This window comes from Leopardus geoffroyi, chromosome C1 (assembly GCF_018350155.1).
Source record: "Leopardus geoffroyi isolate Oge1 chromosome C1, O.geoffroyi_Oge1_pat1.0, whole genome shotgun sequence".
NCBI lineage: Eukaryota > Metazoa > Chordata > Mammalia > Carnivora > Felidae > Leopardus > Leopardus geoffroyi.
In genome coordinates, this window is record NC_059328.1 from 109,295,883 (window position 1) to 109,302,979 (window position 7,097).

A 7,097-nucleotide genomic window follows, 5' to 3' on the forward strand; every position below is an offset into this window, starting at 1 on the left:
AATTGATGAAAAACCTAAACATAAGACAGGAAACCATCAAAATCCTCAAGGAGAAAGCAGGCAAAAACCTATTTGGCCTTGGCTGTGGCAACTTCTTACTCAACACGTCTCTGGAGGCAAGGGAAAGAAAAGCAAAAATGAACGACTGGGACCTCATCAAAATAAAAAGCTTCTGCACAGCGAAGGAAACAATCAGCAAAACCGAAAGGCAACCAACAGAATGGGAGAAGATATTTTCAAATGTCATATCAGATAGAGGGTTAGTATCCAAAATCTCTAAAGAACTTATCAAACTCAACACCCAAAAAACAAATAATCTAGTGAAGAAATGGGCAAAAGACATGAGTAGACACTTCTCCAAGGAAGACATTCATATGGCCAACAAACACATGAAAAAATGCTCAACTTCACTCATCATCAGGGAAATACAAATCAAAACCACAATGAGATATCACCTTAAACTTGTCAGAATGGCTAACATTAACAACTCAGGCAACAACAGATGTTGGTGAGGATGTGGAGAAAGAGGGTCTCTTTTGCGTTGTTGGTGGCAGTGCAAGCTGGTGCAGCCACTCTGGAAAACAGTATGGAGATTCCTCAAAAAACTAAAAAAAGGTGCTCACTTCGGCAGCACATATACTCAAATTGGAATGATACAGAGAAGATTAGCATGGCCCCTGCGCAAGGATGACATGCAAATTCGTGAAGCCTTCCATATTTTTGAAGAAAAAAAAAAAGAGGTTAGAGAGGGATGTAGCCAAAGCATAAGAGACTCCTAAACCTGAGAACAAACTGAAGGTTGATGGGGGGTGAGAGGGAGGGGGGGTGGGTGATGGGTATTGAGGAGGGCACCTTTTGGGATGAGCACTGGGTGTTGTATGGAAACCAATTTGACAATAAATTTCATATTAAAAAGAAAAAAAATAAACTAAGCTGAGGGAGTCGGTGTATTATGTTAACACAAAAAATAAAAAAGAATAAACATTAAAAAAAAAACAACTAAAAATAGAACTACCCTACAACCCAGCAATTGTACTACCAAGCATTTATCCACGGGTTACAGGTGTGCTGTTTTGAAAGGACACATGCATCCCCATGTTTATAGCAGCATTATAAACAATAGCCAAAGTATAGAAGGAGCCCAAATGTCCATCGACGGATGAATGGATAAAGAAAATGTGATATATATATACAATGGGGTATTCCTTGGCAATCAAAAAGAATGAAATCTTGCCATTTGCAACTATGTGGATGGAATTGGAGGGTATTATGCTAAGTGAAATTAGTCAGTCATAGAAAGACAAAAATCATATGACTTCACTCATATGAGGACATTAAGAGACAAAACAGGTGAATATAAGGGAAGGGAAACAAAAATAATATAAAAACAGGGAGGGGGAGAAAACAGAAGAGACTCATAAATATGGAGAACAATCTGAGAGTTGCTGGAGGGGTTGTGGGAAGGGGATGGGCTAAATGGGTAAAGGGCATTAAGGAATCTACTCCTGAAATCATTGCTTCACTATATGCTAACTAATTTGGATGTAACTTTTAAAAAATAAAAATAAAATAAAAAAGCAAACGTTTTTAAAAAATTAAAAGAAAGATTCAAAATTAAAAAAATTCATTTTAATCCTAATATAAATGTTAAAAGACAAAAACTTGTTAATGTATACAAAATAAAAAAAAGAAGCAAACTGACTACAAGAACACAGTGTGTGTGGGGGGGAGAGGTAGTAAAGTGAGCAATTTTGCATGTGATTAAAGTTAAGTTATTATTAACTTCAAAAAGATGGTTACAATTAAATGATATTTGTTGAAAACACAAGGTAACCACAAATAAAAACTTACAGTGGATATACAAAAGAGAGAAAAGAATCAAAGGAAATCATTACAAAAACATCCCATCAAATAAAATAATCAAAGAAAAAGATAGCAAGAGAGGGCAAAACAAATGCATAAGAGATTGAAAACAATTAGCAAAATGACAATATTAAGCTCTCATCCATCAATAATTACTTTAAATGTAAATGGACTAAACTCTCCAATCAAAAGACATAGAGTAGCTGAAGGGATTAAAAATAAATGATCTACTCTTATGACATCTACAAGAGATTCCTGTTTGTTTATTCATCTAGTTTACTGACGTAGAATTGGCATAATATTATATTAGTTTCAGGTGTAGAACATAATGATTTCATATTTGTATATATTGCTAAATGATTACCACAATAACTCCAGTTAACTTGTATTACCACAGATATTTACAAGAAGTTTGCTTTGTGATGAGGTCTAAAATGTATTCTCTTAGCAACTTTTAAATATGCAATGCAATATTATTTACTGTAATCCCCATGCTGTACAGTACATCCCACGATTATTTATTTATTTATTTATTTATATTTTTGGAAAGAGAGAGAGGACAAGTGGGGGAGAGGGGAAGAGGAGGAGAGAGAGAATCTTAAGCAGACTCCATGCTCAGCACAGCACAGAGCCCAAAGCAGGGCTTGATCCCACAATCCTGGGATTATGACCAGAGCCAAAATCAAGAGTCAGATATCCAACTGACTGAGCCATCCCAGATGCCCTTCCATGATTTACTTTATAACCAGGAGTTTTGTACATTTTTATTCCCTTCACCCATTTTGTCAAACCTTCACCCAAGAGACTCAATTTATTAAAAAAAATTATTTTCAAATTTAAAATTATAATTTTTATAGGATTTTTAAAGTAAATCATAGACATGTCAAAATTTACCTATAAATGAATAATATGAATGTTGCATGTTATGTTGTTATATGTTATAAATTTACCCATAAGGATAGTATATATATTATATGAGAACATTTATGTAAAAAATAAAAACTATGGTATATACATAATTTATGTCACTATGTAGTCTTTAAAAATAATGCATTTAATGAGATAAAGAAATGGTCATTACATATTGTTTGAGGAAAAAATGTGTATATGACATAACATAAGGTATGATCTCAATTTATAACCCCCATGCTTTCATGCACAAACACATATATCTGTAGAAGAAATTTTACAACATGAAAAAGCAAAGAGTCAGCAATAATCACCATTGTTTTGGGGCTATAGATGATTTTAAATTATTTTTTCTGTTTGTTCTGAATTTTTAGTTTTCTATAACAAATACATATGATTCTAAATAAAAGTCAACACCAGAATCAAATCAAAATTGTTTTAAACTTTTACTTTTCACTAGTTTGCTTATAAAACGAAAATTTATCTTATTTTTCAGGTATACAATATAATGATTTGATATTTGTACATACATATATATATATATATATACCTTTTTGAGAGAAAGAGAGAGAGAGCAAGCAGGGGAGGGACATTAAGAGAGGGAGAGAGAGGATCCCAAGCAGGCTCCACACTGTCAGTGCAGAGCCCAACACGATGCTTGAAATCATGAACCATGAGATCATTACCTGAGCTGAAATCAAGAGTCTGACACTTAACTCACTGAACCTCCCAGGTGCCCCAGATATTTGTATATATTTTTAAATAGTCGCCTCCATATGTCTAGTTAGCATCTGTCATGATACATAATTAAAGAATTTTGGGGCGCCTGGGTGGCGCAGTCGGTTAAGCGTCCGACTTCAGCCAGGTCACGATCTCGCGGTCCGTGAGTTCGAGCCCCGCGTCGGGCTCTGGGCTGACGGCTCAGAGCCTGGAGCCTGTTTCCGATTCTGTGTCTCCCTCTCTCTCTGCCCCTCCCTGGTTCATGCTCTGTCTCTCTCTGTCCCAAAAATAAATAAACGTTGAAAAAAAAAAAAATTAAAAAAAAAAAAATTAAAAAAAAAAAAAAAGAATTTTTTGGTGATAAGATTTTAAGATTTATTTTCTTATAAACTTTCAAATAATGACTATGGTATTATTAACTATAGTTGCTATGCTATATGTTATACATTTGTCACATATTCTATATGTTACATTGGGATGTTAATTATTTTATACCTAGTACAAAGGTAGCTGGTACCTTTGATGCCCTTCACCCGTTTCACTCATCCCCCACCCCAGATAGCTCTAGCAATCTTAATTCATTCTCTGTATCTATGATCTCACTTTTTTTTTTTTGAGATTCCACATATATAAGTGAGATCATACAGTTGTCTTTCTCTGCCTGACTTATTTCACTTAGCATAGTGCCCTCATGGATCATCCATGTTGTTACAAACGGCAAGATTTCATTCTTTTTTATGGCTGAATAATAATATTGTTATTATTATTATTATTATATTAATATTATTATATATCACATTTTCTTTATCCCCTCATTCATTGATGGACACTTGGGTTGTTTTCATATCTTTACTATTGTAAATATTGCTGAAATAAACATAGGATGCATGTATCTTTTTGAGTGAGTGTTTTTGCTTTCTTTGGATAAATACCCAGAAGTAGAATTTCTGAATCACATGGCTGTTCTACTTGTAGTTTATTGAGGATCTTCCATACTGCTTTTCATAGAAGCTGCACAAATTTACATTCCCACCATCAAGGCACAAGAGTTCCCTTTTTCCATGTCCTGAACAGTTTCTTGTCTTTTTGATCATAGACATTCTAACAGATGTGAGGTGATATCTCATAGTGGTTTTGATTTGCATTTCCCTGATGATTAGAGATGTTGAGCATCTTTTCATGTGTCATGTGTCAATTAGCCATCTGTATGTCTTCTTCGGAAAAATATCTATTCAGATCTCTTAAATTGGATTTTTTTTTTTTTACTGTTGAGTTGTGTGAGTTTTTAAATATATTTTGGATATCAACCTCCTATCAGACAAATGGTTTACAAATATTTCATCCAATTCATTAGGTTGCTCTTTCATTTTGTTGATGGTTTCCTTTGCCATGCATAAGTGTTTTAGTTTGATGTAGTCCCACTTGCTTATTTGCTGAGCTGAGCTGTCAGCACAGAGCCTGATGCAGGGCTTGTACTCATGAACCAGGAGATCATGGCCTGACCTGAAGTCAGATGCTTAACTGAGTGAGCCACCCAGGTAGTCCTTAATTTTGTTTTAAATCCCAAATAGTTAACATACAGTGCTATATTATTATTTTTTAATACGAAATTTATTGTCAAATTGGTTTCCATACAACACCCAGTGCTCATCCCAACAGGTGCCCTCCTCAGTGCCCATCACCCACTTTCCCTTCCCCCCCACCCCCCATCAACCTTCGTTTATTCTCAGTTTTTAAGAGTCTCTTATGGTTTGCCTCCTTCCCTCTCTAACTTTTTTTCCCCGTCCCCTCACCCATGGTCTTCTGTTAAGTTTCTCAGGATCCACATAAGAGTAAAAACATATGGTATCTGTCTTTCTCTATATGACTTATTTCACTTAGCATAACACTCTCCAGTTCCATCCACGTTGCTACATAGGCCATATTTCATTCTTTCTCATTGCCAAGTAGTATTCCATTGTGTATATAAACCACAATTCTTTATCCATTCACCAGTTGATGGACATTTAGGCTCTTTCCATAATTTGGCTATTTTTGAAAGTGCTGCTATAAACATTGGGGTACACGTGCCTCTATGCATCAGCATTCTTGTATCCCTTGGGTAAATTCCTAGCAGTGCTATTTCTGGGTCATAGGGTAGATCAAATTTTTACTTTTTTGAGAACCTCCACACTGTTTTCCAGAGAGGCTGCACCAGTTTGCATTCCGACCAATAGTGCAAGAGGGTTCCCGTTTCTCCACATCCTCTCCAGCATCTATAGTCTCTTGATTTGTTCATTGTAGCCACTCTGACTGGCATTAGGTGATATCTGAGTGTGGTTTTGATTTGTATTTCCCTGATGAGGAGTGACGTTGACTTCTGCAGTGCAGAGGAAACAATCAACAAAACTAAAAGGCAACCGATAGAATGGGAAAAGATATTTGCAAATGACATATTGTACAAAAGGCTAGTCTCCAAAATCTATAAAGAACTCACCAAACTCCACACTCGAAGAACAAATAATCCAGTGAAGAAATGGGCAGAAGGCATGAATAGACACTTCTCTAAAGAAGACATCTAGATGGCCAACAGGTATAGTGCTATATTAATTTCAGGTGTTGTCAGTCTATCTTCCACTGCCATAGTTAGACTGTTTATATTTAAATAACACTTGACATTTTATTATTTGTTTTCTATTAGTTTCTTCTGAGTTTCTAAACCCTATTTCTCTTTGCCTTCCTGTGGGTGACTCAAGCATTTTTTTTAGGATTCCATTTTGATTTTTTACAGTAATGTTGAGTTTATTACTTTGTGTAGTTTTCTTTGTTATTGCTCTAGGTATTTTAATACATGTACATACTTATCACTGTTATAGGTATCCATGTTTTACTATCTGAGTTAAGTTCAGATAACTTACTGTCAGTCAAGTCCCTTTACTCTCCCACTTTTTTAAAAGTTTATTTTGTGGGGAAACAGGGACAGAGAAAGAGGAAGAGAGTGAATCCAAGGAGGTTTCTTGCTGTGAGTGTGGAGCTCGATGCAGGGCTCAAACTCACAAACTGAGATCATGACCTGAGCCGAAATTAAGAACGGGGTGCTTAACTGACTGAGCCACCCAGGAGTCCCTCTACCCACTTTTATATAGTGTTTCCACTATGTACATTTAAAACCATATCAAATGTTATAATTTTACATTAACTTCCAAATATGATTTAATAAACTCATCATTTTAAGGCTTTTTTATTACAATAAAATACCTCAATTTTACCTCAATTTTTATCCATCCCAATGTATTTCCTTCATTTCTGAAGTCCCAAGATTTTGTTCTGGTGATTGTTATCTTTTCCTTTCTACTTAGAGAATTTCTTTCAGCTGCACTTTAAGGATATTACTGGAAACAAATTTTCTTTTTTGTTGCTGTTGTTCAATAATGTCTTTATTTTCTTTCATTTCATAAGGGGATTTTCTTTCCTGGATGTTAAATTTACACATGAAAAGTCTTTTTTCTCAATAGTCAAAAAATATTGTCACATCCTTCTGCCCTCTGTGGTTTCAGATGAGTGCTCAGCTGGCATTCAAATTGGTATTCTCTTGTAATTAATATGTCATTTTTCTCTGACTGTTT

General features: G+C 35.1%; 1 non-coding gene across 1 annotated transcript; it reads left to right on the forward strand.

Annotated features, from left to right (window-relative positions):
• Positions 1-615: 615 nt before the first annotated feature.
• Positions 616-722, forward strand: LOC123600103. The gene has a single exon (XR_006713481.1). It is a non-coding gene; the product is annotated as a U6 spliceosomal RNA (small nuclear RNA).
• The last annotated feature ends 6,375 nt before the right edge of the window (positions 723-7,097 follow it).